Source organism: Phoca vitulina, unplaced genomic scaffold (genome assembly GCF_004348235.1).
Source record: "Phoca vitulina isolate PV1807 unplaced genomic scaffold, GSC_HSeal_1.0 scaffold12, whole genome shotgun sequence".
In the NCBI taxonomy this organism is placed as follows: Eukaryota; Metazoa; Chordata; class Mammalia; order Carnivora; family Phocidae; genus Phoca; species Phoca vitulina.
Genome location: NW_022589715.1, coordinates 42,750,373 through 42,776,924, shown reverse-complemented (window position 1 = coordinate 42,776,924; position 26,552 = coordinate 42,750,373). Strand labels below are relative to the sequence as shown.

Sequence of the window (26,552 nt, the reverse complement as noted above, 5' to 3'; positions counted from 1 at the left end):
AACAGAAATGGTGGTTCCAAGGCTGGGGGCTAGGGGAAATGGGGAGAGGTAGGTAAAAGGGTATACATTTTCAGTTACAAAATGAACAAAGTTTGAGGGTCTGATGTATAGCATAGTGACTACAGTTGACAACGATGATACTGTATTGTATAACTGAAATTTGCTAGGAAACTAGATCTTAAGTGTTCTCCTACACACACATATACACACAAAAGGTAAATATATGAGGTGATTGATGTGTTAAGTAATGCACCTGGGGAAATCCTTTCACAATTACGTGCATATCAAATCTTCACATGGTACACTTTAAATATACAATTTTACTTGTAAATTATACTTCAATAAAGCTAAAAAAATAGCATCCTTGTCTAGTTCCTGTTCTTGGGGGGGAAGAGCATTCAGTCTTTCATCATTAAGTATGATCTCAGCTGTGGGTTTTCAGCTGTAATCATCAAGACAGTATGGTACTGGCACAAAAACAGACACATAGATCAATGGAACAGAATAGAGAGCCCAGAAATGGACCCTCAACTCCATGGTCAACTAATCTTCGACAAAGCAGGAAAGAATGTCCAGTGGAAAAAAGACAAGTCTCTTCAACAAATGGTGCTGGGAAAATTGGACAGTCACATGCAGAAGAATGAAACTGGACCATTTCCTTACACCACACACAAAAATATAATCCAAATGGTTGAAAGACCTAAATGTGAGACAGGGGTCCATCAAAATCCTAAAGGAGAACACAGGCAGCAACCTCTTCGACCTCAGCCGCAGCAACTTCTTCCTAGAAACATTGCCAAAAGCAAGGGAATCAAGGGCAAAAATGAACTATTGGGACTTCATCCATAAATGCTCTTTATCAGGTCGAAGATGTTCCCTTCTTTTCCTGGTTTGCCATTAGTTTTTTTTGTTTTGTTTTTTGTTTTTGTTTTTGGTGTTTTTTTTTGTTATTGCTGTTGTTGTTGTTTTAGTTTGGCTGTTTGCTTAAATCATCAATCAAAAATATATTCTGCAAAATGTTTTTTTTTTAATCTATTGAAATGAGCATATGGTTTCATATACTGTTTTTTTTTCTTTTTCAGTTTACTAATATGGTGAACTGAAATTATTTATTTCCAAATGTTAAACTAACATTGCATTCTAAATTCTAGTTAGTGGTCATGCAGTATCATTTTTATATATTGTTGGATAATGTTTGTCAAAATTTTGTTTAGGATTTTTATATCCATATTTATAGGAAGTATTGATCTATATAGTTTTATTTAAATTACTTCGTCTAGCTTTGATATCAGTATAGTAAAAAAAGGCAGACCGTAACAAGCGTTGGTGAAGATTTGGAGGGAAACTGGAGCCCTCGTAAATTGCTGATTAGAATGTAAAAAAGTGTGGCTGCTTTGAGAAACAGCCCGTCAGATTCTCAAAACATTTAAATATAGAGTTATGTATGACCCAACAATTCCACACTTAGGTATGTACTCAAGATACTGAAAACATATGTTCACACAAAAATTGGTTCAAGAATGTTTATAGCAGCTCTATTCATAACCACCAAAATGTGGAAACAACCCAAATATCTATCAACTGAGAAATAAACAAAATGTGGTACATTCATTCAGCTGAATATTATTCAGCTACTAAAAAAATAAATAAAATAAACAAAGCACTTAATAGATGCTACATTAGGACACTACATTAAGTGAATGAAGCCAGACAGAAGGTCCATATATTGTATGATTTCATTATATTAAATGTCCTAGATAGGCAAATCCAGAGAGTAAAAAAGTAAATTAATGGTTCCTAAGGGCTTGGGTTGGGAGAAAGAATGGGACTATTAATGTGTATGGGTGATGAATTTGAGTGATGAATGTTTTTGGAATTAGATGTAGTGACAGTTGCACAATCTTGAGAATATGGTAAAATCCACTGAACTGTTCACTCTAGGAGTGCATTTTATGGTCTGTGAATTATAGCTCAATTTAAGAAATTGCACATGCGTGTGCACATATACCTATATGCATCACTGATTTTATCACATATATCATTTGATTATTTTCAAGAAGCATGGTATTTAAAATGGGAGGTAACATTGCCTGATAGCTCATGCTAACATCTTGTTTTAGCAAATAGAAACTTGCGGCCTAGAGAAATTAAATTGCCCCAAATCACATAGCTAATTACATAGAAATTTTTTTTAAAAATTACTTATGGTCCTGGATTGTTTCTAGAACCATTTTCTTATGCATAAAAATTCCCCAATATTGAAAGCATTAAAAAATAAAATTAAAATAAAATAAAACAAAATAAAATCATAATAAAACCCTAAAGCAGCTACTTCTTTGACTCCTTGTTCCCCAGACAATTTTTTTATATCAGTTTATTTTTTCCTAAGTTGTAACAAATGTCCTTTTCAGTAGATTTTAATATTAAGAATATTAACAAATCTATTATCACTCTCAGAAAGTGACTCATATTCAAAAATCCTAAGTGGATACAATCAATGTTACTCCCTTATCTTTCAGATGAGAAATAAACACTAAGTATCAAGAATTTTTTCCATAAAAAAATTAGCCCAAAAGAGATCATCAGATCTGCCCTCCATAAGGCACTAATTTTTCATATCAGATGTAGACAGAAGCTCTTTAAAGGATTTAAGGATTCTTTTTTCCAAACTTGTTCCCTCCCTCCATCCCATTCCTTTCCTTTTCCTCCCTCCCTCCCTCTTCCTTCCTTCTTTCCTTTTCTAATTATCAATCTGATTTTCTAAAGCAGTCATCTCTTCTTGGGATAAATACAATGAGAATATACTCAGCATTTGTATGAAACTTGCAGTCTCATTTTGAACAAAATAATTAAACCTTAAAAAGAAGAACTGGGGCTGGGGCGCCTGGGTGGCTCAGTTGGTTAAGCGTCTGCTTTCAGCTCAGGTCATGATCCCAGGGTCCTGGAATCGAGTTCCACATCAGGCTCCTCGCCCGCTTCTCCCTCTGCCTGCTGCTCCCCCTGCTTGTGCTCCCCCTGCTTGTGCTCGTTCTCTCTCTCTGACAAATAAATAAACAAAATCTTTATAAAAAAAAAAAAAGAACTGCAGAAAATAAATATCGGGAAGTTAGTACACAAAAGAACACAAATATAAAATCTGAAAAGTAGGAAGCATATATGGCATCAACAGAGGGGCCAGACAAATCTCTGAATTTCTAGACTTTGCTTACTTTCAGGATTAATCTGAGACCTGAACTTGGGTTACTGTAATGCAAGGAGAGAGTCCACAAGATATCTGTACTTTGCATCTGGGTTCATATCAGCAGACTATTAGGGCTCTTCTACCTAGTGTATGTTCAAGACAGTTTCTAAAAATGTACACTATTTATTCTCCCTAGAGATACATTGACTTGGTTTCACTTCTTTCATCAAGTGCTTAAAAAATCAGGGCTGAAGTTTTTTAATCTCTTAAACTGACAGAGGAATGATTGTTTTGATGATTATATTCAGATTGTTCCACCTCAGTCTCAGAAATTCAGCTAATTTTTTCTCCTTTTAACTCTGCTATAATTGGGGGAAAATGTATTATTTTATTTCTGTTCTAAAAGTCCTGAAGTTGATGCAGACCAAGGAAATAGAGTTCTGCCCTAATGTGACACACTCTGGCTTGTTCTAGAGAGAAACAGATACTTAAAATCATGTTGGTCACAAGTATGCATAACCCATGTAGTAGGTCAAATGAATAAACTGAACTGAATAGACTATAGGGACAGGACAGTCTCAGACTGTAGTCTGAGGATTCTCAGTGAATTTTATTTGCTAGTTTGTTTTATAGGGAAAATAAATATTTGTGTTTAAATTCTAAAGAGAAACTAAAAAAAGGCAACACAAAATAATGAAGCAGTTTTTTTTGTGTGTGTGTGTGTTTTTTAAGATTTTTCTTTATTTATTTGACCGAGAGAGACACAGCGAGAGAGGGAACACAAGCAGGGGGAGTGGGAGAGGGAGAAGCAGGCTTCCCGCCGAGCAGGGAGCCCGAAGCGGGGCTCAGTCCCAGGACCCTGGGATCATGACCTGAGCCGAAGGCAGACGCTTAACGACTGAGCCACCCAGGCGCCCATGAAGTAGTTTTTTAACTATGGTATACCATGTCTATAATCATTAAGAATGGCAGAAACTTACTTCAAAACACTTCACACTGATTCACAACAAGGCAAGGTTCCTTCTTGTTTGTTTTCCTACAATCCAGTTTTGTAAATCCAGGACTTTTTGAGTGAGTTAGGTTTTACAATACCCAGCAGCCACATTCTGACACTATTATGCATTTACATACACAGCCACATATTTTTGAAAATTACCAAAATGTATATTTGTAGATATGTTTGTAAAGATTACTTTCCAAAATGGAATAATTTATGCTTAAACATATTTTAAGAACGTAAAACAGATTCTATCTCTTGCAAGTGTAATTTCCAGTATGCTAGCAGGCCAGATTTAGATGTTTAACCAAAACAATAAAAATGAGAGCAAACACAAACCAAAACCACAAGTGTGTATTTCCAAGAAAATTACCATTCTCTACTGAGTGTGCACAAATTAACTTGTACCTTAGAAGCCAAAAAATGATATAAAAATAATATAGTATAAGCATATATCTCTTCTAATCCTTAAATCAGTTCCATTGTTATTGTTTTCAGGTGATTAATGCATAACTAACCTAAGTTTGTAAAAATCAGATAACATATTTGGGAAATGAGCATCTATCTTTTAACTGCTCAGTATTTACAGATATGCTGATGTGGAGATAGGACCTTCAGAAATTATATGTCCATTGACAAAAACTACAACTATTGCTTCATACCCATTATATTTTTTTCTCTCAGGGGTCCTGTGAAATGGCTCAAATACATATCATAGTGGCCCTTTTACAAATGAGAAAACCGAATCTTGAAAGAGTAGTACAGTAAGGATCAAAATTCAGTTCTAGATTCCAGGTTTTTTTCTAGATACCATAATGGAAATGACATGCAAAGAAGTATAAGCTATTCAATATATTACAAAAGCTTTCTTAGGACAAAACCAGTACACAGTGGTTTCAAAATGTTTGACCCCAAATAAATTTTCCTTTTCTTTACACTGTCTCTCTAGGCACCTTTCCAACATTCTACAAAACTAAAACAGAGCAGAAACGTGATTAGATGACAGCAAGTCACTATAATTTTGTGAAAAGAAACTGCTTTTCAAGGATGCAGTTTTTTTTAAATGACAAAAACATAATCCCATTTGGCCATTATAATATTTTATTATATTCATTTATCCCCTTCCTTTTTAACATCATATAATAAATCAAGCACAATTTTTGAAATTTGGTACCTTCCTATTTTTCCAGAATACCATCCTTCCTTTCAGGATGTCACTTCTGAAACCACAGTAATACTTCCTCCGTCAAGATAAGAACCCTTGTAGAGATTTCCAAAACCTAAATAGGTTTTATTATCATTGCATTACCCAAGATTAGAATGAATCTTTCTAAACGGCAGCAATAAAACTGTATGTTCCTTTACAATAATGCTTTTTTTTTTTTTGACCAAAGAAACCCTAGACAAAATACAAATAATGATTCTGTGAAATTCTCAACTGTTACTATTTGCCAGGATGTATTCCAAACATATGCAGGGGCTTGTGCTGTAAAATATCTTTAATAAATAATGATAATTACCATAACTTGTATGTTTAATCAATGCCAACTGATTTACATACACTCTTTCACTGAAATCTTACAATAAATTTAGGCTGTAAAGCCATCTCTTCTCTATGACCTCTAATTAAAAAAAAAAAAAGAAAACAAGGCAGATAAAGCTAAGAGACGATAAAGGACTTTTCTAAGTCACATAACTAGATAGAGACTGAGTTTGAGCCATGGTTTTCCCACCACAAAATCACATGCACAGACAGTATGTACAAGAATAGGATATAAAACTTCCACTCCTGGAAGAGTACCTTGGCTCAGCTCTTTAGCTCCAAATAACACCATGGAGAATCCTGTCTGATAGGTCAGGCACACACCAACATACACAACAGACTTGTCCTGATTAAATACAGGTCCCTAGTTGCTAACAGTCTTTCTGTAAATATTAAGTCAGAAGTGGATATAGTGTCATAATTACTTTGCATTTCTGTACAAAAATCACTTCCCGAGGATGGAATGTTCTTCCTTTTCAATGTCTTCATAATACCAACCTGTATTGGTTTTTCAGAATAACAGAACTCACAACAATCCTGCCATACAAGCAGCCTTCCCACTTATCCCTTTCCTCATCCCATCCACACATTTAAGAACTTTTCATGAGTTCACATTTGTCTTCACAATTTGTGTCAAATTCCAACTTTCCCTAATGTTCATTCTGACCCTCCGGTATGGCCTGGTCTCAGTGTGTTTATCTATCTTTTCCGCCTATTATTTTTTAATATTCCTTTAACTGGTAATTATTTTTTAAAATATATATTTTTACTCTTGGTTTTGGCAAGTCATCGAAGTTCATAGCTTCTCAAACTAATAATGCTGAATTTAATGTAAATGTAGATTTCAATATTTGTATCTTGTTAAAACGTAGATTATTTTTCAGTAGGTATGGATTGGACCTAAGATTCTACATTTCTAACAAAATGGTGATGCTAATGCTTCTGGTCCCTGGACAACACTTTAAGGAATAAACACTTGAACCACTACCAAAAAAATTAGTTATATATAAGACAGACTCATCATTTGTTTTAAATAACTCTTCCATACTACTCAAGGCTATAGCTGATCTAATTCTTACAGTTACTGGTTTCAAAGAAAAGAGATGTTAAGAAAAAACACACACTTTCATAAACACACACCTATAAGGAATATTTAAGTTCTAGAAAGATAAAAAAGAAAGGATATAATATGATCAACTGGGATTCAGCTATTCCATCCAGAGACAATCTATGTAACACACTCAATGAGACCACACATTTTGGCCACTGATTCAGTTGCTGAGGTTGGTGTCTACTTGAGGATAAATGGCCCAGAATGGTGATCCAATCTCTGGGCATCTGCGGTGTTGAACGAGGGCCAAAAAAGGGGATTTTTATTAATCTTTTCCTCAGAAGCAAAAAATCATGCTATATACATAGAGACAAACATATCTTTCTGGGAACAGGGTTTATTCTTGTATATACTATCTGTCACATTTGAAAATTTACAAGATTTTTTGTAAGTTATCAGTTACAGCTGAAGACAATTCTAGAGTAGGCTGGCTGGTTAAAAATAAAATAGAAATTAAATTAAAAAAAAACTAAAGGCAACATATAAAATCTAAAGCATATGTATAACAAGCTGGCATTTGCCCTAAAAGTACCTTTATAGCATATGAAGTGATTCTGAAACTACTAATGACTACTTCCCAGGTTAACAAAATACTCTCATCTTCACTTACATTCAGAGCATCTCATACTTACATAAAATAACAAATGGAATATAGATGTATCCTTCATCTCTGTTCTATTCCACAATTGGGATGTGCCCATAGTTAATTATAACAAAAGCCTCATCTCCCTTTACTGGTAGTTCTCTCTATCACTGTTCTTCATATCTGCCTTACAATTAAAATTCTGATTATCTTGGTGAGTCTCCCCTGAGACCACTGTTTCTTTTTTAGTAGTTGCTAGGTGAGCTCTATGCTGGTACTTTAAAACACCAGAACAATCCAATGATGGAGAATCTTCCAGTATGCACCGTGGAAATTTAAGTGTGGTCTCCACACATCATGGCTTCTAAGTTTTTAAGTCTTCTCTCTATATCCGCAAACCCAAGAAAACTCAGTGGTTGGCCCCTTTTATTTCCCAAAGTAACTGTGTTCAAGACCTGGGACCCACACTGTAAGCCTCACAACTTTTACCAGATCTCATTGCCTTATGTCTGCTTTCTTGTGTTGATGGTGACTTAATCATTAGTTTTGCCTTAGAAACTGTATTTTTGCTATAAATGTTGTCTTCGGTTTTGTTTTTTTTTTAATTTCCATGAATGTTATAAAAACAATTTAAGGGACGCCTGGGTGGCTCAGTCGGTTAAGTGTCTGCCTTCAGCTCAGGTCATGATCCCAGAGTCCTGGGCAGGGAGCCTGCTTCTCCCTCTGCCTCTGCCTACAGCTCTCCCTGCTTGTGTCCTCTCTCTCTCTCTCTCTCTAATAAATAAACAAGATCTTTAAAAAAACACACACACACACAACAATTTAAGCCTCATCAAGAAATCAAGTGTACCAGTTAGTATGCTAAGCTTTTGCCCCCAGATGATCTCAATTTTCCAAACCACAGGTAAAGATTTCCTAAGGTTTTGTTCATCATCAGTCAGCCAGCAAGAATTGAATGTGTTCCATATACTCAGCCCTAAGAAGGAATGAGGAGGAGGGAAAACACAGCCAAGATTATCAGAAATGCACAAAGATGGCTTAATCTTGATATCTGGAATTACAGAATATCTCCCATTTAAAATGGGTTATATGAGTAATTATTTTACAACAGATTTTTCCCCCAAGTAACAGAAAAGGAACTGTATTCACATTAAGGGTATAAAGCATGTAGCCTCAATTGTACATTAAATTGACTACGGCATATGCTGCAAGGGCAGATTTCCCTTTCTGTCTTTTAATCTGACTAGGAATTGCCTCATTAATCTGTCAATTTTTATTTCACCACAGTTGCTGGGATGCTGTTGTCCATTAAGATTGTTCTAATACTGGGGCACCTGAGTGGATCAGGCAGCTGAGCATCCACTCTTGGTTTCGGCTCAGGTCATGATCTCAGGGTCATGAGATCGAGGCCCCCACCCCCCCCGCTGGGCTCTACATTCAGCAGGGAATCTCCTTCAGATTCTCTCTCTCCTTCTGCCCCTTCCCCTCATTCTCTCTTTCTCTCTCCCTCTTTGTCAAATAAATAAATATTCTTAAAAAAAAAAAAAGACTGTTCTGATATTAAAGAAAACAATGGATCGGTCCTGGCCTATTTGAAGGGGAAGAGCTATAGTCTTCCTTCCCATCTTCCTTCTTGCCTGCCTGCCTCCCTTCTCTGTGTCTTTCTTCCTTTACTTTCTCTTTCGCCTTCCTTCCTTCCTTCCATCATCTCCTAAAAATATTCTACTGTAGTAGAAAAAAATGAAAGAAAAATACAATGTAATTCCTCTAATACACCTTTATTACAAAGTACTTCCCCCTTACTATTTTTCCTCCAACAGCTTTATTTATAATTTTCCTTAATTGATGAATTTACAAGTATAGAAGTTTGAACTATGTGCTTACAAACATGTGATACAGGAAATTCTTCAGTGATCATTATTAACAGGGATGCTGCCAGTGTGCCAAAATGGGAGACACAGTGGAATTCACATTCATGTTTAAGAAGGTAAGACATGATGAGTTTTCCCCCCAAATATATAAAGTAGCAGAAAGACCAACTGATGGGGCCATACCTTTAAGCACACACCTCTAGTCTCGTAATGAAGAACTATGTCTTTCCAAGCAAAGTCAGTGTTTGAATAAATCATTTTCTTCTATTTATTGAATAGCTCTGTAAGCAAGGGCCTCTTTCTGTTCCCCATACACAATACCTTGCCAATAGTCAACAATACGTATTTATTTAATGAATTATGGTATCCCTGCACCAGGCATCATTCCAATTTAATTTGAGCTCAAATAATACTGGACCAATATGTGTCATTGCCTTTCTCTTGATGAAAAATAGAGTAATATCCTAATCAGCATTTAACTTTTTGCCTACTATGCAGAAGAATGGGGAATGAAAGTATTAAGATCCTGTCATGGTATTTAGTCAAGAATCATTACAAAATCCTTGTCATCTGAATTATTGATACATTTGAAAAAGTCCAGTCAGTAGAATGTTCAGACCATGCAAAGGAAAAATTTCTATGTTATTAATCATCTCAAATTTTCTGCCATCCCAAGTCCCATGTTTAGAATAAGAATCAAGCAGTATTTTATTTTAAACAATGGGAAAGATGTGACCACCTTTAAGATGAGTCCATATGTTTCAGATAACCACTAAATCAATAATATAGTCCCCAGTGCTTTTTGTTAGTCTACTATGGCATAGAGAATATGCATTCTGTCCCTTCTCTCCTTGAAGACAGAGAACACAAAAATTAGTATGGTTTTCAGTTAAAGGACACAACCTTACCCTTACCCTCGAATATGTCTTTTCTTTTTTTATAAAAAAAACCTGAATTACAAATATCCAAATGTATGAAATAGTCTAGAAATAGATCAGTCACTGTCTCCAAAAGGATTTTGCATTTTATGAAAGAAGTCACCATTTTTTTTTAAACCCAGTTAGGTATCCTGCATTTTACATGATTTTGACTGACAACTTTTCATTTACATCCAATTTTCTTTAGAGATTGTCATGTGGCAGATATTAATAAATGCTTTATTTCATGTGGATTTTTTTGCCTTAAGGTACATTCTCATATAAAAATATTGTTATATAATCACGTATTAAATCTGGTCAGATTCCAACTTCCATTAAGTCACTCTTAACAGTTCCTATTGATGCTTCTATGAAAGCTCAATATTCTTTTTAACTTATGAAAGTTAAAGATGGAAAATGTGCAACATATTCTGGAGTTTCTGTTGAGCCCAGGTAAATGCATTTAAAGAAAGAAATAATAAATATATAATTTCCAGTTTTAAATTTTATTTTTAAGAGCTGAATACACATTAAATGTACTTCTCATTAAACAACTAAGAATCCATTATAAAGTCATTTAAAGGAGAGAACTGTATGACTTTCACAGCCATCCTATTCTCTTAAAAAATTGTGAAACATCTCAATATAGCACCACAACTTACTACATATACACATACACATACATACGTATATGGGTATATGTGACTGTGTGCACTGTATATGGGCATATGTGTATGCAAATGTGTATTTATGTATATTTACATACAAATGCAAAATATAATTACCTGAAGTAATTTTTATCTTAAGGTGATTTCAAGCTCTTAAACACAAACGTTTTTACTTCACTGAAAGAGTACAGTTCTTGGCGACGTGGATGGAACTGGAGGATGTTATGCTGAGCGAAATAAGTCAATCAGAGAAAGACATGTATCATATGACCTCACTGATATGAGGAATTCTTAATCTCAGGAAACAAACTGAGGGTTGCTGGAGTGGTGGGGGGTGGGAGGGATGGGGTGGCTGGGTGATGGACACTGGGGAGGGTATGTGTTCTGGTAAGCGCTGTGAATTGTGTAAGACTGTTGAATCTCAGATCTGTACCTCTGAAACAAATAATACATTATATGTTAAAAAAAAAAAAAAAGAAGAAGAAGAAGAAGATAGCAGGAGGGGAAAAATGAAGGGGGGGAAATAGGAGGGGGAGACGAACCATGAGAGACTATGGACTCTGAAAAACAAACTGAGGGTTCTAGAGGGGAGGGGGGTGGGGGGATGGGTTAGCCTGGTGATGGGTATTAAAGAGGGCACGTACTGCATGGAGCACTGGGTGTTATACGCAAACAATGAATCATGGAACACTACCTCAAAAACTAACGATGTAATGTATGGTGATTAACATAATAAAAAAAAGTACAGTTCTTGGGACTACATGAGTGGAAATATTAGCTATGTAAATACTTTGAGAAGTAATGCATTGTCATAAAAATAGAGATTATCATGTTTACTGATCATTTACACAGGTCTCTGCTTTCAAACTTGGCAGAGAATATTCTTTGAAAGCATTCTGCATAATAACCATTCAGTTACTTTTTTTATAATGATAAATCTCAAACTGATGTTTTTCATTGTCTTACATTATTAAAACTTAAATATTTCAAAAGTGACTTACCATGATTATCTAATGGCCCAGATTACATTTATTTTTGCTTGAATAATTTAAGTTTTGCTTTCTCCATGATTTTATAGAACTTGTAAAATCTTTTATAGATTTTTTGATGCCATGCAGATATTACGCTAGATAAAACCCATAGTTTCAATGCTGACAAGAAATTAGTAGAGCTTAATAAATTTTACACATGGGTGAATGCACTAAAGTAGCCAAAGGAAACAAATAAAAGGTTTTTTTTATAAGGAAAACCTTAACATTTTCTTAAGAATGAAATTTTCTAATTAAAATGGACCAGAGTATTCATGCTAGCTTTAGGCTTTTTACACACACAAACTTTTAGTTTTATGTATTTACATGGAACTTTTCATATAAGATCAGTGAAAGGCCTACCACTACTTTTCCATATCATGTTGTCTTCTCTCCCATAGAATTCTGTCTTTCAAGTCTTCAAAGTTACACCTTCTACTAAAAATCGGAGACTTTCACAATACAGGAGACATATTATAGCATCATCAGTTTTTGTATGTTTTTTTTCCTCAATAGTAGTAATAAAAGAAAACTCCCCTAATGTGTGTTTTTTTTTTAATTTTTTTAGTTTTCTTTAGTTAGTCCAGTTATTCTGGACTTCCTATCCAGTAATCCAGTATTTTTTAAAAATTAACACTGTGTTTCACATTCATTAATCCAAAAAATGCGAATGCATCTTATTCATATGGAAGAGAGTAACATATACGCATGTATGATCCTTTGCTGTTAAAGAAATGTCAGGGGCTGGAAATTCTTAACAGAGCTGCCTACAAGCCAGTTAAATCTTCTAGATGGTGCCAACTCAGCTTTTCCCCCAATCCCAAAAGAGATTTAAAAAAAAACAAAAACAAAAACAAAACAAAACAAAACAAAATAACATCTACAATTAATAGCGCTCCTGCAGCCTGTAGGTCTAGCCTGTTCCTTTAGTTTCCCCTTGACAATAATGGAGGGCCTTATTATTTTGTTTCCCCTGGGCATTTATTAGGCATGATGAGGAAAAGGTTACATCTTCTCTGGAAAAGTGCACAATCTTTAACTCTCTTCCAAAAGCAGACTCCTTAATGGGCATTACATTAGAAAGGCATTCTGTACTACCTATTATGTTACTTCTTCCCAATTAGAAACTCTATTTTAATGTGACTGCCAAAAATTTAGTGCCTATCATTTGATAAGATTGACAGTGGAATTTGCTAAACATCAGTTAATAGAAAATGTGAGGCAAATCTGCATGAGCAGACTGACTGCCAGTGGGTAGAAATGAATGGGTGGTAATGGAAATTAATGGATAGGAGAAATCTAGTTTGATTTCTTTGGATATTGTACTATAACTGTTATGCACATTAATATATCAAACTTCTTTCTGTTGTTTAAAAAGTGAATAATATGACATTTTGATTTAATAGGATAACACCTCTTCTTAAGTCATAGAACTGTATTAATTATCACTCTGTTGGATATACTCAAACTATATGTTTTGTTTTGGCAAAATCATCTTTTATGATGCTTAGCATTAAAACAAATCAAACTGTCAACAACTAAGAAAAAACTGTTAAGATGCCATCCTCCAATTTATTATTTTAAATAATAAAAAATGTTTTAAATAAATAAATCAGTTTATTTCAATATATTTTTAAAATTTCTTCTCCATTTTAATCCCACATTAGATTCTGGCCTTTCATTAATGCTAATCCAGATAACATAACTTAGATCTCAGATAATGGAAATAAGGCACATACACTCGAACTTAAAAGATAATATAGATTTATACAGACTCCTGATATTTGACAATTATATTTATTTAACACAGACACATTCAAAATTATTTCCAATCTTTATGTGTTTTCTCTAACATTTTCCTTCAGGAAAATCTAGTAAAATCTATCTTTCATCTGACTTTTAGCTACTTTTTAGCTACTTAAATCCATCCTGCACTCTCTCCAGGCAAATTCCCAATATAACATTTCTTATTTAAAAATACGGTGTCAGCCATTTTTAAAGGAGCATGTTTGCTGATGATGTTCTGGAAAACTAGAAAAGGTTCACTAATCATGAAGAGCCCAAACTGCAGAAAGGAAATGTTCATTTATAGGGCTGTTAATGATCTCAAACAAAGAAATTATCTACCCTAAACTAAGCCCTCAATGATAAGAAAATGCAAAGGGCTGGAATGGAGAATCCTCATTCTCCTTCCAGTATTGCCATTAAAGGGGTTGACGTTGGTAAGTCATTTCACTCTCAGAGCTTGTCTCCTCTTTGGCAAAAGGAGCAAACTTGCATCATTTCTAAGGTATTTTCTAACTCTAGAAATTTGATGAGCCTATATTATTGCAGTTGGCTTTTCTGCTCATTTATCTCACAGTAGGCTAAAATTATGGGATGAAAATATCAAAGGCTAAACTTAGCATGGTGATAATAGCAATGCATAGAGTTCATGAGTAATGATTACACCTCTCAATGAAATAATTAAGGAACTCCCTGGGGGACAACTTCCTAACCTAGGAAACTGAGTAGTTCTAAAAAGAGGTATTAGGTTAGAGATTTAAAATTAAAATAATACTAATACTACTAATAAAGTCTTCTGAATAAGTGAACAAAAAGTTATGGAAAGAATGACAGCAAAATTTTTCAAGTCTGGCCCTACCATTCTCTTTGACTCCTGCACAAAGGTCTCTGCATCTTCTTTTCATTCCAGTGTGTGATACAATCAACAGAGTGTCATCCACATTTCAAAGTTTTATATAATGCCTGCAATGATTCATTTTTTCACTGATATGCTCTGTGCTGATACTGAAATTTTTTTACTCATCTTTTCCACTCTTCTCAAATGTCCTATACCCAGTCTACTCACTCAATTTGAACCATTTATCATTGAGAAAATGGAAGTGTCCTATCTTCTGCCCACCAACTGTACCAGGCAGGTCCCATTTGTACCCCAAACTCCCTGCATTCCCTCTTGCCAATGTGGATAAATTTGTTTTTCATCCATAAGAAGTCAAGGCTAACCTCTCTGGTAGGGATCTTGATCCCATCTCCTTTCTCGGACTCAAAGATTTTCTCTGAGATGATAAAACCATTCATTTGAATCACAAATTCTCCCTTTTTACTAGATCATTCACATCAACATTCAGAAATAGAATTTATTTTCTCATTAAAAAGAAGAAACTACTGTGAACCCATGTTCCCTTAGCACTGCCCATTTCTTTGCTCTCCACAGAAAATTTTCTATATATAGGTGCTGTCCCTTTCTTTTTCTAATCCTCCTCCCAATCTGCTCCAGTTGGATTTTATCTTAGTTACTTCACTAATTCTTCTTTCAAAACATTCCAATAACTTCCATTTTGCCAACTCTACTGATTGTGTATTTGTTCCATGTTGTATCGTATCACTCTTTTGCTTAAGAACTTGTCAAAGAATTGACACCAGTCAGACTAATATGCAAATACCTTACCCTGGTATATATTTCTACTTTTATTCTGCTTTTATTTCCTTACTCTCTCCTCTCACTTCCTGCTCCAGTTCAGTCCAGTTCCCAGGAACACTCCAAGCCCTTTCCCACCTTAGCCTCTCTGTACTTCATGTTTCCTCTGGTGAAATGCTCTTCTTCCTGAACTGCACATGGCTGACTCTTACTTGCCTTTCAATTATCACAGTCGCATGGAAATCTCACTAGACCACCCACTGCAAGTCCCCACCCAGTCACTCATATATACAGTTCCAATTTTCTGCAGAGCACATATCATTAATTAATATTATAACTTACTGATTTTCTACCCCCAAAGATATGAGACCTAAAAGAGAAGAAATATTACCTTTTTTTGCTTCTGCAACTCCCCATTAGAAGAGGTTGACTTTATTTTTTTATTTTTATTTACTTTTTTAATTTTTTTAGAGAAATAGATCATGAGCAGGGGCTGAGAGAGCGAGGGAGAGGGGGAGAGAGAATCTTAAGCAGGCTCCACGCCCAGTGCAGAGCCCACATGGGGCTTGATCTCACAACCCTGAGATCATGACCTAAGCCAAAATCAAGAATCAGATACTTAACCAACTGAGCCACCCAGGGGCCCCAGAAGAGGTTGACTTTAAATAATTATAAACTCTCTTAATGAATTTACCCAGTTATTATTTTATGATAGTAGTTAATCAGTGGTTCTTAGCAGGTTTTAATATCTTTCAGGAAAGACCATACTAACAATAAACCGTTTTGAGCAGAAAATACAGTACCATTTAGAACCTGCCAAACTATTTACCTTTGAATAAGTTGTTTCATGAGTGTCAGAAAACACTCAGAATGTAAAAAATTGTTTTTTTAATCTGTACATAGATCTAACTTTAGGACTACTAAGGCAAATCTTTATCTATTTAATTATCATATCTGGATCAAAGCTTAGTACTGAAAGTTCACAGCCTTATACTTAATATTATCAAGACATTACTCACTAAAATCAAGTCATCTGGCATTCCACGTATCAACTGATTCCTACAGACATTGGGGTTTCATGGTATAACAAATCACATTAATGAAAACAATGATAAAGAATTAATTTACGTGAAAGTGAACAGTAAGAAGACCTCAGAAAATCTAAACATTTAAAGAACTCTACCAAAAGAATTATTCTTAATTCCAACCTTGATTGTTAATAAATTTATTACACCATCAGAAAAAAAATCATTAAGATCAGCTGAAGGAAAATAAATAATGAAACTTTGAAAGTTCGCTATCTTATCATAGATGGAAAAACAATTTAACTCAGTGTTGTCATATTTATATCAAGTTATAGGGATACCATTGCATAATGTCCCATTAATCTTTGATTTTATGCAATGAGATACAGTAGAGCTCTTTTCTTTGTAATTTTTTCAAGTTTTTATTTAGATTCCAGTTAGTTAACATACAGTGTAATATTAGTTTCATGTGTATAATATAGTGATTCAACAATAGAGCTCTTTTAATGACCTACACCATTCCATGAGTCTAAAAAGAATTTAACCAAATTATTTGTTTCCAAAAATTGTTTCTTCTGAGCTTTGCTTTTATAACTATTAATAGTATTTCCCCCAATATAGGGTAAATTATTTAAAAATCATAAACTTTTTTGGGAATTTTTTATTATCCAAAAAAAAAATTGGTTATAAAATTGCTGTCCTAACCAAGACTTAGGTTGAGAAAACAGGGTATACCTACAAATCTCAATTTTATATTGTATTTGAAAAAAAAACTAATTATCACTTAAAAGAAAACTGAAAAACAGCACCGACTATTTTATATCTCAGTATCTGCCTCCAATATTAACGCATAGTAGATAGCTAATAAATGTTTGTGTGATTAGTAAGTGAATAACATAGCCATAATGCCTGTTATCATCAAGTGAATGAAATGCAATGATTCAGATTTTTTTAAATAAGTATTTTAGGGAGTAAATAAATTTTTCTTGAAAAATACTCCATTTTCCTCTTTGTATTCTTATATATCTTCAAATTCTCTGACAGTTGCACCTTTCTGATCCAAATTTTCCCCCAGTTTACACACACACACACACACACACACACACACACACACACACTTTTGAGAATGGGCCTGAAATCCTCATAATGACCTACAAACATTATATGGTTGATGTTTAAATTTTTTTTTCTTAAAAATTCCTTCTCAAGATAATACAGACTTACTAATTTATGTAAGAATTATTTCTCTCTTATTTAACTTTTAATGTTAGAGCCCATGTCACCTGACCAATTTGCTAGAACAGACCCACTGATTGAAATTATGTGCATTTTATTTTCCCAAAGAAAATGTTAATATTTCTCACTTCCTTTATTGGGGATTTCAGCAAGAGAGAAGATGTACTAGAGACTCATAATATCCCTATTTAATTGTAAGGAACAGAATTTCTGATAACATGTTACTTATAATTTTTTGAAACAGCTTGTTATTGGGAACTCTTAACATGGACTTTGTCAATAACCTAAATTGGAATTAAAATTTACATATATTTTTATGTGCTCCATTTGGAAAGGTCGATGCTTAAAAAAAATTTCCTCAAAAGATCTATGTTGCTAAAGAAAGAAGTGATTAATTTAGATAAACATGTCAATACTAGTGCTTTCTGTTGGCCTGAAATATGCTTTATTGTGAGTTTGATCTACCTTTATGCCATAGCAACCACCCATCTAAACTCCGCCTTTGTGGGAATTGGAAAATGAGCCACCTCCACATAGAGACACAGAGCCTTCAAGGCAAGACTTGATGAGCTGAGTACCAGCTAGAAATCAACCCCCATTAGCCAGTACAGCTAGATGCCCTTCTGCAGGGTACAAGCTGTGCAACCGCACATGGTGTCCCTGTCCTTTGGATATACATCCTCTTACACACGACAGTCCGGAGTTTAGGTGCTTTGTTCATGGTGCCTTTCATGTCTTATCTCCCCCTTTCAATTAGAATAAAACTAACTGTGACCCTCCCCCCCATTTTGGGGATCCTTAGCACAGATCTGACTCGAGATTAAACAAGGAGTAGGGACCTGAGCCAAATACATTTCATCTAGAAGCTGGCTGGCAACCCTAAAAGTAACCAGGGATGTGGCACTCTGCAATAATTATTAGGTAAACTCATCAGACTGGCTCCCTCAAAAACAGTGGCAAATACTGGCAAGAGCAATTGTCCAAGGAGGTACAGAGATACACATGAACTATCCTGCACAATTCTTAAAAGGGAAGCCAGTCTTCCAAGGGCTGATGATTTTCTAATTGCAGTCCCTATATAATAATTCCCATTTGTCCTAAAGATAACTGAATTTAATCCCAGCCAAAAACACCCACAAAGAACCCAGTCCTTCTCACACTTGAAGACAGCTATCATCTGCTTTAGGAACATCTTTTTCAAGTTCAATATTTCTTGTCTCTTCAATCACTAAAAATGTATCAAGATTTTATAGTCCCTGTATCATTTTGCCTGTTTGACTCTGAACACTTCCCAGAGTTCCTGTTAAAGACAGTACTAGGAACAGGCAGAATTTAATACTCTAACCCAAAGTAGAGCAGAGCTATCATATCACCTCATTCAACATTTCTTTAAGCTCTGCTAATGCAGCAAAATAATTTAAGTATAGAAGAAATTTGCACTTAAGCTATGATTATAAACAATGGTACTATCTTCGGTGATTTATAAGACTTTTGAAGTTCTCCAAATATCCTAGGGGCATCATAAGAAACAATTATCTTTATTCATTTCTGAACAGGTAGAACATTTTAGTTTAATGAAATCTTTATTTACCACAGAATTTTTATAGTGTTACTTTCATATTTTTGGTCACTTATCTCAGGCATTATTAGTGGGTTTCAAGAAAAAAACATTTATTGGGGCTCTCTGGTTATTCATATTAAACAAATCAATTAATATATATTAATTGAGCCCTGTATACTCTCACAGCATGCAATGTGAGAGTACAGAAATAATAAGAGGTCCTTGTGCTCATGAGATAATCCTTCTGATGTAGAGAGATACTATCATTCATGAGATGATTTGCAGATTACAGAACAGCCGGAAAAGTGCCCTCCACTCTGAGTGACCCAGGCTATCGAAACAGAAAGCAGTGAGGGAGAGTCATGCAAAACTCCCTAAGTGAAGATCACTCGATTATTCAAATTGCCATTTTTTTTTCTCATGATATGAACACATTTTGACTATTTCAATAAAAGTTGTGGTGAATAATAAGGACTTTTTGTACAAAATGCCAGACAAGGGACAGGAAATGAGCTTCTATTCCATATTATTCTCATTTTGACCATGATTCACTCACATCTATAAGATATATGCCTGACAGATCTTTAGGTTTGAAAAGCAAAAAGAGACCAGTACCTGGGGATTGTGCTTTTCAAGCTTACGCAGCAGGATATGAAGAAAAGAGGTCAGGATTTGTGCTAAAGGAACTGCAAAGAATAACATATTTGTCAGAATATGAGACACAGCTATATTTAAGAAAAGTTGACCTAAAATTGCTGACCATCTTATTGTCTGATAGTGCAGCTTTTGCTTCACTCTAGGCACTCAGGCTTTTATTCTCCTCACATCCATCCAAGAGTCCTTTCTTTTTTGAACGAGCTGGCTATTCACGTTTATGGCATTTTCTAAATCAGTCCCTCCATGTCATGCCTGTGTAACTATTCTCTCCACCTCTGTTTTTTTCCACCTAAAATCTAACCTTCGTCCTTATACTGAATAAGTCAATCATAAATGTAACTTTAAAAGGTAATTTTCAAATTTTTAAAACTAAAACTCCTAATAAGAAAAAAACACATTAAGAAAAAATACACACATGATCACATACAAATAAAGTTCATAAAAAATTGTATCCTTCAGATCTACAGGGCATTCCTTTTCTCCATTCCTTTTCATTGTTTCATTTTATTTAACTCCAATCCACAAATACTAATCATAAGGCACTGAATTAATTTCATGATCCTCTAAAGTAGTAGTTCCTAAAATGTGGTCCAGGGACCCCATTGTGTACCCAAGATGATTTCAGGAGATCCACAAGTTCAACATTCTTTTCCTGACAATATTAAAGCATCATTTGCCTTATTCACACTCTCATTCTCTAAGGAGTGTATGATAGAATTTTCCCAAAACTACATGATATGATGATGTCATCACTCTGACAGCTAATGGAAGATATGCTTCTATATTTTTTATTTAACATTTTTCTCAGCTTTAATTTATAATACAATAAATACGAATAAATATAACCATATAAACAAAAGCTCTATGGGTTTCTCAATAATTAAGAATTTAAAGGGACCATGAGACCAAAAAGTTTGAGAACCACTAATCTAAAGCAAGCTACAGTGTGAAAATCACTGATTTAAATATAATTACTACATGCGCGCGTGCGCGCGCGCACTCACACACACACACACACACACACACTCCTTTCTACAACCCTCTATGGCCTGCAAAGCAAAGGCAACCTGGAACCAAATGTCTTCAACAACTTAGTCATGATTCTACTGTTCCCTACAAACAACACTCTACTCAACCAGAAGCTCTATTCTAGGACCTCTAGCCACACCTTGTTCACTTCTGCCTTTGAGTCTTAGTTCATATTTTGTTCCAAAAGTATCTTTAAGCCTAAGCCTATTTTTTTTTAATTTTCTGACAAGATAAATCCTATCTATGTAACATCTGCAATTATTGGCTTTGCCTTTTGTTTTGCTTGTTTGTCTGTTTTAAGTAGGCTCCATGCTGGGTGTGGAGCCCATCATGAGGCTCAAACTCACTACACTGAGATCAAGACCTGAGCTGAGATCAAGAGTCAGATACTCAACTGACTGAGCCACCCAGGTACCCCTGCCCTATGTTTTAAAACTGACCTTTCAGGACTCCATGGATTCATGTGGGAATACAATTATGTGGCCCTAACTTTCCACAGACCTGGGGATCCACATTACTCGATCAGAGAGCCCCATCCCTTTGGCATAACTATTACTACAGTGTACAGATTACACAGGAAGGATCATACAAGGAGATATGCAGGGAGCAATACCAGTGCTAGGAGAAGAAGAAATCATGTTCTTTTCTTTGAGATTGATCATTATCGGAAAGGCAATGAGACCCATCAGATTCAGCAATGGCTTCGGGCCATGGTGGGAAGAACCCCACTTAGATAGAAAAAATGTTTTAAAAATAATATGAGTCATCCCTTGCTTAGAGATCTGTGTATAATCTTGGGTCCTTGTTTGGCACTGTTCCCAAGGATGCCTGCATCACCCCTATGTTCTGATGAAGACCTAGACTATCTTCTAATGCCTCATCGACCTCTTTGAAGACACATTCTATTATTTTACTTTGTGACTACTATTCTTTTAAGTCTTTCTTTTTTCTTGCAAAATCAAAGGTGCAAAAAGGAACTGATTCTGCCTCAGTGTCTAAGTAGATGTCTTTTGTGGGATTTTTTTGTTTCTTTTTTTTTTTTGTTTTAATCTTTCTGAGAACTCTAGGAGGGTCCTAATTTTTAATATCCTTTTGGAATCCACTCACTTTAATTTTTGTTTTTCCTTTGAGGATGACTGACAAATTGAATACTGGGTTATCTTAACAGTTTTCTTACATTTCCTTAGACTGCTGTGTCATGCACAACTTTTTGATTTTCATTTATGTTTTAGAAAGAAAATGTTATCTCCCCCCCAAATGTTATCCTTTTATGATTTAAGAAGACATATAACTTACACATGTGAAATAAAGAGAAATTCCATACTCTTAAAATGTAAAGTTGAAATTTTTTAATTATAAATAGTAGAAAAGCAACTCATTAATATTCATGCTAATAGAGAAAAAACTGAAAATCTATTTCTATAATGTCAGAAGATCACAATAATCAGGAAATGTGACACTGTGTGAATTTCAGTAAGATGAAGGTCTGAGTATACCACAGAATAATCAATTAAATCACATTCTGAATGGCCTGAGGAGGCTTTGCTACATATACCTGAGATTCAAATTAAAATATAGCCTAGAAGAATTCAATGATTCTGTTATCTCCTTGCAGAAATAAAAAAGGAGGTGAATCAAAGGTCAAACATGAACATGACTTCTCATGTTGAATTTAATTGTTTAACAGGTCATTTGAAATTTTCAAGGCATAACTTAATATTCTTAGAATTAGCACTTTTTAATTAACCAAACAGCATAATAGAATTACAAGGGTGAAAAAAACTTAGTTAAAATGACATAAACAGTAATTCATGAAACTCAGTATCTCTTGGTCCATTGATCATAATAGGATACCTCATTAACATTTAAAAATACTACAAATAAAAAGAAAGGGAAAAAAAGAAGAGAGAGAACATTTAGAGCATATTCATTATTTCATCTTGGTTTGTTTTACAAATGTAATTATAGCTATATTTTGGAGTCAGAGATGATCGCTTTGTTCAATTTTTCACAACAAAAGAAAAATTCCAGTTTTATACAACCATGCAAAGTCTTTAATATCTATTCAGTCATATTTTACTATGAGTATATTTAAACTATGTATATTAATATAATATCATAATTTTATACATTATATATGTAAGATTTGCATTATTTTTTTACTTTTGTGTGAATCACTTAAATTGTTTTTCTTAAATATATTCATATATACAAAGACCACACATGCCCCAGTAAAAAATAATATAATCTCCATTTTAAAATTTTCATGCAGGAAATACTACAGGTTTAGGTGAAATTTGAGAAACAGTTAATTTTAATTCAAAATAATTTCTCTATTCAGCTGAAATATTACACAGCTTGAAAGTAATATGAGCTTGTCCACAGCATTAAGTACACTCTCCTACCCTTTTCTGACCTATTTTCCATAATCTAAGTCAGGCTATAGAATTTATCTAAGTCACTTCAACCCTCTCATCTTTTTAAAAACCAAAGTACCCATTTAGTATACTATCTTAATTCACATTACTTTATAAATCCGCTTCTTTTTATAAAAATCATATTGAGTTAGGCACATTTTGCCTTACTCCAAAAAATTGCTAAATCATTAACAATGAGGCATTTCCCCTATTCTTATTTCCAAAATATAAAAAACTGTAAAACAAACAAAACTAAACAAGGAAAGCTCTCTCTTCTTGGGGTCATTCTTTTTTTTTCAAGACTTAACAGAATTTATTACAAGAATGCTTGAGTGGTTCCATGTAAGGCAATATATTAGTCTTATCTATTAACCAACAAATCAAAGAGAAAAAACTTATGATGCATCAACAGACAATGAAAAGGAATTTGAAAAATCTAGCAACTAGTCCTCAGTACAAAAACCCTACGTAAACTAGGGATAGAAGACCTCTTAAATACAGTAGGCTGTTTAACAAAAATCACAGTAAGTATCATAGGCTACAAACACTAAAATAATTGTAGTTAAAACAGAAGATTTGCCAAGTTTCTGCTTATTATTATCTAGCATAATGGAGGTATAGCAAATAAGACAAGAGAATGAGAACTTTCAAAGATTTAGAAAAGAAAACTCTTAGGTGACATGATTTATATAATTCACCTCCCAACCAAAAGAAACTACTAGACCTAAAACAATTTTGTGAGATGGCTGAATTTAAGGTAAGTGTACAAATTCGTTAGCTGTCCTCTATTCTATTCATCCATCCAATCATTCATGTAACATATATTCATAACCTGCATTAGAGCATTGTACTAAAAAACAATCAGAAGGATGTATACATTTTAGTAATCAAATATTCATTCCAGCATTGTTTACAATGCCAGAAGTTAAAAGGAAAGATGTCCAGTGAGAGATATTTACACCAGCTGGAAGAAAGACAGAACTTCTCACCAATGGACAATGTGACAGCAATTCTACCCCTATTCTCAGCACAGTATCCTGCTTGTTTAACAAACACATTGGAAACTCGCCAGTTTTCAAGAATTCTCATCTTGGAATGGTAGCCAGCTATTCACAATGAAACCAGAATAAGAGGCCCGATGTGTACCATATAGGAATAAGAATTAGTTTTCTTTTAATTGCTTTATCATGATAGTGGAGAATATAATTTATATTTTAAATTATAAATTATTTCACAGACTGACAAAATTTATAAAAGCTTATTTAAATTTAAAAATTATATACCTTCTATGCACAAAATTATGGACCAAGTCACACAGGCTAACTCCATATTTTGGCTATGCCTAGTAGTGAATCTTATTCAACCTATAGAATCCCATGGTTTCTTACTGAGTACACTACACAAAGTCTCACAAGGAAGGGATTCTATTTAGGCAATGAGAGGCTTCTCAGTAAACAATGCCATCCCAGACCTGAATAATTCAATGTTATTTTCGTATATCCTTTCTTTGTCAAGTATATTTATTTTCCTGAAAGGGAGGTTAAAGCATCAACATTGGTTTCAAACATCTGCTTGTCCTGATTTTAACAAAAACTTGTTCCCTGATTAGGAGCCAAATATTTTGAGCAACATCTAGTTTGTCCTCTGTAAATAACAAAGTAAAATTGCTAAATGTAATGAGAAAAATAATAGGTAGCCAACACCACAAACAAACCAAAACTCTACTATAAGCTAGTTTTGCATATTATTCTCTTCATTTTTCTATTGTTGATATGGTTTTACTAGAGTTGAGTAAAATTCTGAAATGCTCCTTTCTTTAATCTGTAGAAGAGCTTTGTTCTTTACTTTTCATCTTCTGAATAAGTGACTGATACTAACTGATTAGGAATTGTGGTGGTAATTACGATGGTAATGAGCATCATTGTAAGATGTTAATCATTTAATAAAACCAACTTTTATTATGAAGCAAATTTAGAAGATGGGAGTAAATAAATGCATGTAAGAAAGTGTTTTTTTAATTCAATCAAGAAGATCCATAGATGCTAAGATACTATGTCAAATATCACAATAGTACTGCACAGTAAAATTGCTATATGTGAAAATAATAATTACTAAAACTATCCCCTACAGTATTTCCCTGCATTTTGCTACAAATGCATTTATTTTAACTTAGACCATATTTTCTGTATATTTTTCCCCTATAGGTTTATATCCAGAAAGATTACCTGTGGTAGAAGAATTTCTACATAAATCCCAATGTATCCTGCTCTCCTATTTAACAATTTTCCCTAAATACTTGTTATTCCTTCTAGGTACAGAGACCTGGTATGGCATTAAAATGCATGTGTGTAGCACCAATTCAAATTTCAAACAGTGATTACAGAAATATTTTCTGTGATCATCTAATGTAAACTCTAAACCATTCTCTAGAGGCGGGGAACATCAAAATGGCACAACAGATTCTGAATAAAGTGTTTATTTCCCCAAATTGTAAGAAACCGACCCAATTTATTCATTGTGGAAAACAGCCTCTTCAGTTATTTGTATTATCTGTTAATAGTAGTTTTTTTTTTAATTATGGTTTATATTTTTGTCATTTATCCATTGACCATGAACTGATTCAAAAGTTCCTAACCAAAGGACCAGTCTGCAAAATAAATCCTTTGAGTTGCAAAGCCTTTGCCAGCTTTGGCTCAGAAATTGAAAAAGGAAATGACAACCACCAAAAAAAGGATTCCAGAGTTGAGTATGGATTTTCTCTTAGCGACAGGTAGTTTTTAAGTCCAGAGCTTCATAATTATTTAGATAAAGGATGAGTGTGTGTGTGTGTGTGTGTGTGTGTGTGAGTAATCTACACACAGAGAGAGGGGATTAAATATTTTTTAATAATAGTTCAATAGTATTAACAGAAATAAATCCAAATATCTTTTTTTAAAGAAAAGAGAAAAAGAGGGGCCCTGAAAATAATTGACATAGACTCTTTTAATCCTGAAATCTCAAAGGGCATTTAAGCTTCCATCATTCATCTTGACAGTTTATAGAGGCAACTCCAATTTCATCCTGGATGAAGGAGTAAATATAAAACAAAACAAAACAACAACAACAAAACAACAAAAAACACCTTGAAATAAATATCAAACAGGCAAAAAGCCATGGAAAAAGCCATACAGATTTATCTTGTAATTTAGCCTGCCAACTTCCAAGTTGATAGTTCAACTGTTTTCTAACAATGATTAGCTTAAAACTATTTCTTTATAGTGATTTTTTTAAATTGCAAAAAACAAAAACAAAAACAAAAACTGAAGGA

At 34.1% G+C, this 26,552-nt stretch overlaps 1 protein-coding gene across 35 annotated transcripts in view; it reads right to left on the bottom strand.

Moving 5' to 3' along the window:
* NRXN1 (neurexin 1) overlaps nt 1–26,552 on the bottom strand; it is a 1,121,375-nt gene that overhangs the window by 1,049,178 nt on the left and 45,645 nt on the right. Inside the window, exon 1 of one of the 35 annotated variants that reach the window (XM_032411125.1) lies at nt 19,758–20,614. The exons of the other annotated variants lie outside the window; for them this stretch is intronic. The gene's annotated coding sequence lies outside the window, so the exon portion shown is untranslated. Of the gene's footprint in view, nt 1–19,757; nt 20,615–26,552 lie in introns of those variants that run through there. 35 annotated transcript variants of the gene reach the window in all.